Genomic DNA, 10,124 nt, shown 5'->3' with positions numbered 1-10,124 from the left:
AGGATCGTGTCCAGAACTATATTAAATAGAAGTGGTGACAGGACACACCTATCCCAACTCACACAGTTTGACTCAGCAATTTACCATGTTTTATCCTACAAGATTCATTACGGTTTGAGAGGTATTGCCAATGAACTCCAAATGCCAATGAACTTCAAATCACATCGAGGTTTAGTTTATCGAAAGCCACTCTGTGAGTGCCACTCTACAGATTGTTCCACAATAACATGTAGGCTGTTTATGTGGTTTATGGTGGACTTATGGGGTCTGAATCCAGCTTGTTCCTGCCATACAGTTAGTGTTACCCTATCGGAAACCCTTTTGGCAATTATCTTGGCTATCACCTTATTAATCACGCAAAGTAGGGTAATGCCGCGCCAGTTACTAGGGTCCGTGAGATCGCCCTTTTTTTGGTATATTTGTTATCACGCCCTCAGTCAGCTCGTTGTCGAGATTTTCGCTCTCCCAGAATGTACGAATGATTGGAAGTATTATGCCAGGGCTCGTATGTGGGTTGGCCTTCAAGAGCTCAGCAGATATTCCGCCAAAACCTAGGGATTTGTTTCGTTTGAGACTCCTAATTGAATTCGCAATATCCTCAATGGTGGGACATGCGGAAACGTATGGGTCATCCACGGATCATCCACATGAGATTACCCGTTCGTAAAGGATGAACATTCCTCGAAAGCATTCGGCTATAGTGAGCCGCCCATACCTCAACCTGTTGCTCTTCTGTCGTCGCAAGTTCGCCGTTCGCAACTCTTAGCGGACTTTGTGATGTCGTATAACCATTCGTGAGTTTCCTCAGAGATCTATACATATCGCTGGTACGATGACTATCTGCTGCGATTTGTGCGTCCTTCCTGATTTCGTCCAGCCATATCCTTTTGTCCCGACGAGCACTACGTTTCACTTCTCTATCGAGCTCGTTGTATCGTGTCTGCTAGTATAGAGATCGAGCTCTATTGTAGTTCGATTACTCGCCAGGTTTCATCGGAAAATTCGAGTGGCAGGTTCCATAAATATTGACTTCATCCTTTTACATTCCCTAAGCTCAAATTCTTGGCAAGATCCAACAGCATTTCTCAGGACTTCGGAATATGCAGCGGCAACTTCTCTATATTTCAGCCTATTTATATCTATATATGTCGCATGTTTCCTCTATTGCCCGTATCTCGAAAAGCCTCATGTTTGATACACATCTCTACGACTAGAAGATCACTCGCCATGTCTGCACCCCTACGACAACACACATCTAATAGAGAACCTCTACATTTAGCGCTTATCGCCACATGGTCCATTTGGTCTATTGCAAAGCATTAATTATAATTGCTTTAGTTTTGACAATATTTAATTTAGACCAGTTTGTACTGCATTTGTGCATGCATATCATTGAAGTTGTGGAATAGTAGACATAGGTCGTCGGTATAGTCGCTATGTCCTACCCCAAGTTATTACCCTCTGTCGGAGTTTGGTTTCCATTCGATGAATGCATCTTTTGGCTCTCTTGATAAGAGAATATCTACCCTTACACTATCTTTGTATATAATGCTGATTTTTGGGTCTTTTGGCTTTCCAAATAACTATAGATTAATAATAACTACAGTTTAGCTATTTCAAATATTATCAAATTTCCATTTAAAATTAATTTCCGCAAAAATGCTTGTAAACAATCTATTCTGAAACTATTTTAGTTTCGTATAAATACTTATTTAAATACATAAACATTTACATGTACAACATAAACTTATTTACATTTCACGGAATAGAATTTTAAGCATGAAAAATCAAGCAGCAAAAACTCATAATTGCTCCATTTTAACCATAAAATCTGATATAAAAAATATTTAAAAATTTTCTAACAATTAAAAGTTTGTTTTTTAATTTTATTGTGCCTAAAACGAAACCTTTTATTTTCACTGGCTTGCTGTTACACCAAAAGTTTTAAAATTGCCATGTTAAACCTTTTTCCTGGTGCTTCAGCTCTAAAAAAATAACAAAAAAAAAATTCAAAACATATGCAAATTATTTTACATTTAAATAACTTTTTTTCCGTAAATAAATAAACGTAAGGGAAAAAACTTTTTCAAATTACATTTTTTTAAATATTCAAAATAAGTAGGTATGTAGATTTATTTCTTAAAGCTTTAAGTTAAGAGCACAAAATTATACACATTATGAGTAACTACTGTTGCAGACTTTAGTAGACTGACTCAATTTCTGGTTTCAAATTAAACATTAAGCATTTTCATTTCATAAATTGAAAAGCATCAGCTGCATGGTTACAAACAATGTGATGCTTTTTTTTCGCATATTTTTCAAGGGTAAGTGAAGATACTGGAAAATTAAATTGTCCCAAGAAGCCAACAAAAAAATATCTTAAACTTTTTGTTATATAAAAGTAATTCTGAAAAAAAAAACAAGCCGGCACTACTAAGCTACTTTATGGTAGTATGACATTAAGTTGATAGGTTTGTAACTAATACAAATGATGCTTTTAGACGGAATCATCGGTTTAAAGCTGTACAGCTAAGTGGTACAGAGTCAAACTATTTTGTAAATAACCCAACTATTTCTAAACTATAATATAGGTGTGTGCAGGATGAAACTTAATTTTCAGAAGTGGCGCTGCACAGTGGATTATATAAGGTGAATGCATCTCATAATTGATTTTTGCAAATGATTGAAATTAACCATAAAACAAGTTCTATCATAAAGTTAAGATGTCAAGCAATAATTATTTGCAGAAATTATAGTTATTATGTTAACAGAAGTATTCGAAAATGGCGACAGAACACTCTACTTTCGACTCTAAAGATTTTGGGAGTTAAAATTATACCATATTCAAGGGCGTATTTTTATACCCTACACCACCATAGTGGGGAGGGTATTATGCGTTTGTGCAGATGTTTGTAACGCCCAAAAATATTAGTCTAACACCCACCTTAAAGTATACCGATCGACTTAGAATCTCTTTCTGAGTCGATTAAGCGATGTCCGTCCGTCCGTCCGTCCGTCCGTCCGTCCGTCCGTCCGTCTGGTTGGCTGGCTGGCTGTCCATGTAAACTTTGTGCGCAGAGTACAGGTCGCAATTTTGAAGATATTTCGATCAAATTTGGTACATATTATTTTTTCGGCTCAAGGACCAAGCCTATTGAAACTTGCTGAAATCGGTCCACTATTTCACCTAGCCCCCATACGAATGTCCTCCCGAAATTGGACTTTATCGGTCATAAATGTTTAATTTATATATGTATCTCCACAAATTCCGCTCCAAATAAGTTTTATATACACAAAATTCATGTCACCAAATTTTGTTACGATCGGTCCATAATTAGTCATAGCTCCCATATAGACCCGCTTCCGAAAATCACTTTAACGTGCATAAATCGCTTAAAAATGTTGGTAAACACACAAAATTCAACATAGTTAACTTTAATATAGACATAAATCACATGACCTAATTTCATGGTGATCGGTCCATAATTCTAGTTATACAAGTTTTCATTAACATCTTTTACAGTATTTTCTCCTTCAGCACATATGAATACAAAGAACAAAAAACTAAATAAAAAAATAAAATTTTGTACAATTTTTAATTTACAAGGTAAATTTTTTCGAAATTTTGTCGAAAAAGTTTAATAACTTTTGCAAATATAAACCGATTTTAACAAGTAATATCTCCTTTTTGTCTAAATAAAATTATCTTTAAAATACTCTGCAAAAAAATATGTTTTCATAGAAAACAATTAAAATAACTATTGTTGAATTTAAAAAATTACGAAAAAATTAAAAAAAATGCGAAACTTTTTATAAAAACTTCCATAATTTCTTGAAATATTCAGACATTTATGAAAGATTAATTCGATGCCTCGCCATAATTGTTTAAAATTTTGAAATCGGGCTAAAAATATGTGAGTTAGAAGTACTAAGGTATAATCACTTTTATATAAAAAATCAAAAAATTTATTTTTAATCGTTTATAACTTTTTTTTAATAATTAGATTTTTATGATTAAAAATACATATTAAAGCTTATAGTCCCAAGAAAAAATCTTACAAAAATCCTAATCCATTCAAAAGTTACAGATTTTTGATCCGAAAATGACCAAAATTTTACATTGTGCGCTGTAGAGTCTCAAATTAGGGCACTTCAGTTATACAAATTCAAATTTCAAAACCTCAACTTGACTTATATTGGCCCAGTTTTTTTTACAATTTCTGACATACTCAAATGTTTGCTATTATTTAAGCAGCAAATAAAAAAATCATATTGAAAAAGTTTCAAAGCAATATATTAAAGACTCTCAAAATAACACAGGTCAACAGCAAAAAAAGGCTTCACTAACCAATATATAGATTTGATGCATCATTGTTACCTAAGTACAAAAATGGTAAATTTTTTTTAATTCTATGGGTAAACAATTTTTTTACCAATTTTTTTTTTTTTCTAAAATTGAGAATTTTTTTAAATGTTTCTCTACATAATTTATGATAACTCAAAAAGAGTTAGCCCGATATTATTGAAGTAAACTTAGAAAAGTTCAATTTTACATATTGCGTTTTAATCGCTTCAGTAGTTTTGGAGTTATAATAACAAATTGAATCAAAAAATATATTTTTTACGTGAAAATAGAAAATTTTTGTATATTAAAAAACTCCTGAAAAATCGAAAACGACAGAACTTGTTCAGGTTTATTGCTTTGTCGTAAAGCCACATATAATACCAACAAAATGAGATATCAAAGATAAAAATCGATTGATTATTTTCGAATTTATTCACAATTAAGTGAATTCGCTCATTTTCACAAAATTTAACTTTTTTGTTTCATATACATACAATTGAGTAGTTAATGTTCTTCTTTCGATTGATTGAATTTTGAAAACATTTTCCCCGTGCTATGTACTAATTTTCACATACAAGGTGGCGCAAAAGTAATCCTCCTATCAGCTATAAATTTTGTGATTGGCCCCTAATGTCAGTTCTGTTTTGACATTTGTGTAGTAAACACATGCGAAATACACGTTAATAAACAATGTTACGCTACACTGCTTCAGAACGCGGAATATTGCTGACTATTTATTTGACCAATAACACTATACAACAAAATCAATTTTTTTCCAAAATTACAAGGTCCGACCAATAAATTTTGATAGAGGAGACAAAAAAAAGACACGTGTATCGGCGTTTTCAAAGTTTACATCTGAATTTCATTTGAGGGTGGGTTAAAGTTTCCCAACTCTGGCACATTCTTATTGTTCATCTTCATAAGAAACCATATGATCCTTACATTTTAGGTATAAAATGTGTTCCGCAAAGTTATGTAAGATGTCACAGAGAATATTTTTGTAGAAAATCTAAATCCTCAAGGCATGGGTCTTTTTTGTCCTTTTTTTTTTAAAAAAACTGCAGAAACCACCATTAAAACAGGGATTTAAGGGGTTAAACTGTTCCGCAAAAAAATTATCCGTGAAAATTTAAAAAACTCAGGAAAAATCGAAAACTGTAGAAAATGTTTTTAAAACAAGAAAATTAGTTATTTTCACATAAAAAATATGTTTTTTTCATTTTTTATTATAACTCCGAAATTACTGATCCTATTGAAATGCAATACATAAACGGATTAAAGGAAAATCAACTTTTCTAAGTTTATTTTAATAACATCGGTAATCATTAATTATGTCTAACACATTTTACAATTTTATTAAAAAAAATTAAAAAATCTATCAATAGAATTGAAAAATTTTACCATTTTTGTACTTAGGTAGCCATGATGCATCAAATCTATATAGTGGTTAGTCAAGCCTTTTTATGCTGTAATTTATTATAATTATTATTTTAAGCAAATATAAAACAGCACATACAAAATCATCCAGTGCTCAGTATAAATATATGACTTTATTCATACATTCCTCAGCAAATTCATAAAAACTCGATTTACTGCTAAATATATCTTTCAAATGTCACAAACGTGGGCTCTAAACTAATATTACAGTCAAACAAACAGTTGGTAGGGGTTCAAAATTAGAACATAAATATGTTTGTCTTTCTTTTTATTCTCTTGTTATGGCAATATAAACCCAACTTTATGTTGGAGGTCTATAAAATAAAATAAAGTAGAATTGTGTTTTTGTTTGGAAAAAAAATATGTTTCACATAAAACAAAAGTTTTTTTATTTGCTTTTTATTCACCCTTTTTTCAACAATATTTTTGTTGATGAAAGGAAAATATTTATTCATTTTATTTTTGTTAAAGTTACGTGTGGCGTTTCGGTCAGCAAGACAGAAATTTCTTTATTAAATTTTAGATTTCATATAAATAAATCAGTTTGAAGAAAATTAATATAAATTACAGAATTCTACAATATTAAAGTTAAAATTTATAATCTCAATTACTAAAGTAATATGACAATAAAGACAACTGTACTGAACATTTTTGAATGCAAGTAAAATAAATACTATAAACCTAAAAATGTTTAGTTTTATTCAAAAGAATAAACAAATAAACCCAAAAACTAAAATTCGTATTAATTACAAAACACACAAGCAAATATTTGTTATAAAATAAAACCAACCAGAAGCAACAGCAGTGGCTGAAGTAGCAACCAGGACAAACGCAAACAGTACACTTGCAACACAGACCTGAAAAACTCTAAAGAGGCCCACACTACAGACACAAGGTACTTGGTGACAACTACAACAATTACAATGACAATAAAAACTATAAGAAAAATAAACAACAATTAAAAGTTTGGTATGATTGTTATAAATTTTGTTTGTACTTGTCGCCTGCTCCGTCTGTTACTCTGTTTGTATTTAACCAACAAACCATGCAACACAAAATGACACTTAAAACTTGCACCAGGTTTTTTGCGCCCTGTGCTGTGTATAAAAATAAAATATTTATGATTGTAAATCTTTTGTTTAACCTTCGCTTTACCAAAGGTTTTTTATGTTCATGGTTTACCAATACCCACCCGGGTGACACTACACATCTATAAATATATGCGACGAACGAAATTTTAAAAAATTGAAAAAACCTTATAAAAAGTTTAAAATGTTTCTATTAATTCTATAGAACTCTAAAATTTGTTCAGTGAGTACAAATTTCATTTAAATCGAAACAAAATTAAAAAAAATATTAATCCAATAAAAACGATGTGGTCACCCGGGTGGGTATTGGTAAAGCGAAGGTTAAATTAATGAAATAGTATATATGCAAGTAAGAAGGCATAAAACAAATAATTGAATGAAATACAAAAAATATGTTAAAACTTAAGGAAATTGAATAGCATTTTATTGCTGGAGAAATGAATATGTCTAGACTATGTCTAGACTATGTCTAGTCTATGTCTAGTCTATGTCTAGTCTAGTCTAGTCTAGTCTAGTCTAGTCTAGTCTAGTCTAGTCTAGTCTAGTCTAGTCTAGTCTAGTCTAGTCTATGTCTAGTCTAGTCTAGTCTAGTCTAGTCTAGTCTAGTCTAGTCTAGTCTAGTCTAGTCTAGTCTAGTCTAGTCTAGTCTAGTCTAGTCTAGTCTAGTCTAGTCTAGTCTAGTCTAGTCTAGTCTAGTCTAGTCTAGTCTAGTCTAGTCTAGTCTAGTCTAGTCTAGTCTAGTCTAGTCTAGTCTAGTCTAGTCTAGTCTAGTCTAGTCTAGTCTAGTCTAGTCTAGTCTAGTCTAGTCTAGTCTAGTCTAGTCTAGTCTAGTCTAGTCTAGTCTAGTCTAGTCTAGTCTAGTCTAGTCTAGTCTAGTCTAGTCTAGTCTAGTCTAGTCTAGTCTAGTCTAGTCTAGTCTAGTCTAGTCTAGTCTAGTCTAGTCTAGTCTAGTCTAGTCTAGTCTAGTCTAGTCTAGTCTAGTCTAGTCTAGTCTAGTCTAGTCTAGTCTAGTCTAGTCTAGTCTAGTCTAGTCTAGTCTAGTCTAGTCTAGTCTAGTCTAGTCTAGTCTAGTCTAGTCTAGTCTAGTCTAGTCTAGTCTAGTCTAGTCTAGTCTAGTCTAGTCTAGTCTAGTCTAGTCTAGTCTAGTCTAGTCTAGTCTAGTCTAGTCTAGTCTAGTCTAGTCTAGTCTAGTCTAGTCTAGTCTAGTCTAGTCTAGTCTAGTCTAGTCTAGTCTAGTCTAGTCTAGTCTAGTCTAGTCTAGTCTAGTCTAGTCTAGTCTAGTCTAGTCTAGTCTAGTCTAGTCTAGTCTAGTCTAGTCTAGTCTAGTCTAGTCTAGTCTAGTCTAGTCTAGTCTAGTCTAGTCTAGTCTAGTCTAGTCTAGTCTAGTCTAGTCTAGTCTAGTCTAGTCTAGTCTAGTCTAGTCTAGTCTAGTCTAGTCTAGTCTAGTCTAGTCTAGTCTAGTCTAGTCTAGTCTAGTCTAGTCTAGTCTAGTCTAGTCTAGTCTAGTCTAGTCTAGTCTAGTCTAGTCTAGTCTAGTCTAGTCTAGTCTAGTCTAGTCTAGTCTAGTCTAGTCTAGTCTAGTCTAGTCTAGTCTAGTCTAGTCTAGTCTAGTCTAGTCTAGTCTAGTCTAGTCTAGTCTAGTCTAGTCTAGTCTAGTCTAGTCTAGTCTAGTCTAGTCTAGTCTAGTCTAGTCTAGTCTAGTCTAGTCTAGTCTAGTCTAGTCTAGTCTAGTCTAGTCTAGTCTAGTCTAGTCTAGTCTAGTCTAGTCTAGTCTAGTCTAGTCTAGTCTAGTCTAGTCTAGTCTAGTCTAGTCTAGTCTAGTCTAGTCTAGTCTAGTCTATGTCTAGTCTATGTCTAGTCTATGTCTAGTCTATGTCTAGTCTATGTCTAGTCTATGTCTAGTCTAGTCTATGTCTAGTCTATGTCTAGTCTATGTCTAGTCTATGTCTAGTCTATGTCTAGTCTATGTCTAGTCTATGTCTAGTCTATGTCTAGTCTATGTCTAGTCTATGTCTAGTCTATGTCTAGTCTATGTCTAGTCTATGTCTAGTCTATGTCTAGTCTATGTCTAGTCTATGTCTAGTCTATGTCTAGTCTATGTCTAGTCTATGTCTAGTCTATGTCTAGTCTATGTCTAGTCTATGTCTAGTCTATGTCTAGTCTATGTCTAGTCTATGTCTAGTCTATGTCTAGTCTATGTCTAGTCTATGTCTAGTCTATGTCTAGTCTATGTCTAGTCTATGTCTAGTCTATGTCTAGTCTATGTCTAGTCTATGTCTAGTCTATGTCTAGTCTATGTCTAGTCTATGTCTAGTCTATGTCTAGTCTATGTCTAGTCTATGTCTAGTCTATGTCTAGTCTATGTCTAGTCTATGTCTAGTCTATGTCTAGTCTATGTCTAGTCTATGTCTAGTCTATGTCTAGTCTATGTCTAGTCTATGTCTAGTCTATGTCTAGTCTATGTCTAGTCTATGTCTAGTCTATGTCTAGTCTATGTCTAGTCTATGTCTAGTCTATGTCTAGTCTATGTCTAGTCTATGTCTAGTCTATGTCTAGTCTATGTCTAGTCTATGTCTAGTCTATGTCTAGTCTATGTCTAGTCTATGTCTAGTCTATGTCTAGTCTATGTCTAGTCTATGTCTAGTCTATGTCTAGTCTATGTCTAGTCTATGTCTAGTCTATGTCTAGTCTATGTCTAGTCTATGTCTAGTCTATGTCTAGTCTATGTCTAGTCTATGTCTAGTCTATGTCTAGTCTATGTCTAGTCTATGTCTAGTCTATGTCTAGTCTATGTCTAGTCTATGTCTAGTCTATGTCTAGTCTATGTCTAGTCTATGTCTAGTCTATGTCTAGTCTATGTCTAGTCTATGTCTAGTCTATGTCTAGTCTATGTCTAGTCTATGTCTAGTCTATGTCTAGTCTATGTCTAGTCTATGTCTAGTCTATGTCTAGTCTATGTCTAGTCTATGTCTAGTCTATGTCTAGTCTATGTCTAGTCTATGTCTAGTCTATGTCTAGTCTATGTCTAGTCTATGTCTAGTCTATGTCTAGTCTATGTCTAGTCTATGTCTAGTCTATGTCTAGTCTATGTCTAGTCTATGTCTAGTCTAGTCTAGTCTAGTCTAGTCTAGTCTAGTCTAGTCTAGTCTAGTCTAGTCTAGTCTAGTCTAGTCTAGTCTAGTCTAGTCTAGTCTAGTCTAGTCTAGTCTAGTCTAGTCTAGTCTAGTCTAGTCTAGTCTAGTCTAGTCTAG

The sequence above is a fragment of the Calliphora vicina genome, chromosome 3, assembly GCF_958450345.1.
Source record: "Calliphora vicina chromosome 3, idCalVici1.1, whole genome shotgun sequence".
In the NCBI taxonomy this organism is placed as follows: Eukaryota; Metazoa; Arthropoda; class Insecta; order Diptera; family Calliphoridae; genus Calliphora; species Calliphora vicina.
Note: the sequence above shows the minus strand (reverse complement) of the source record.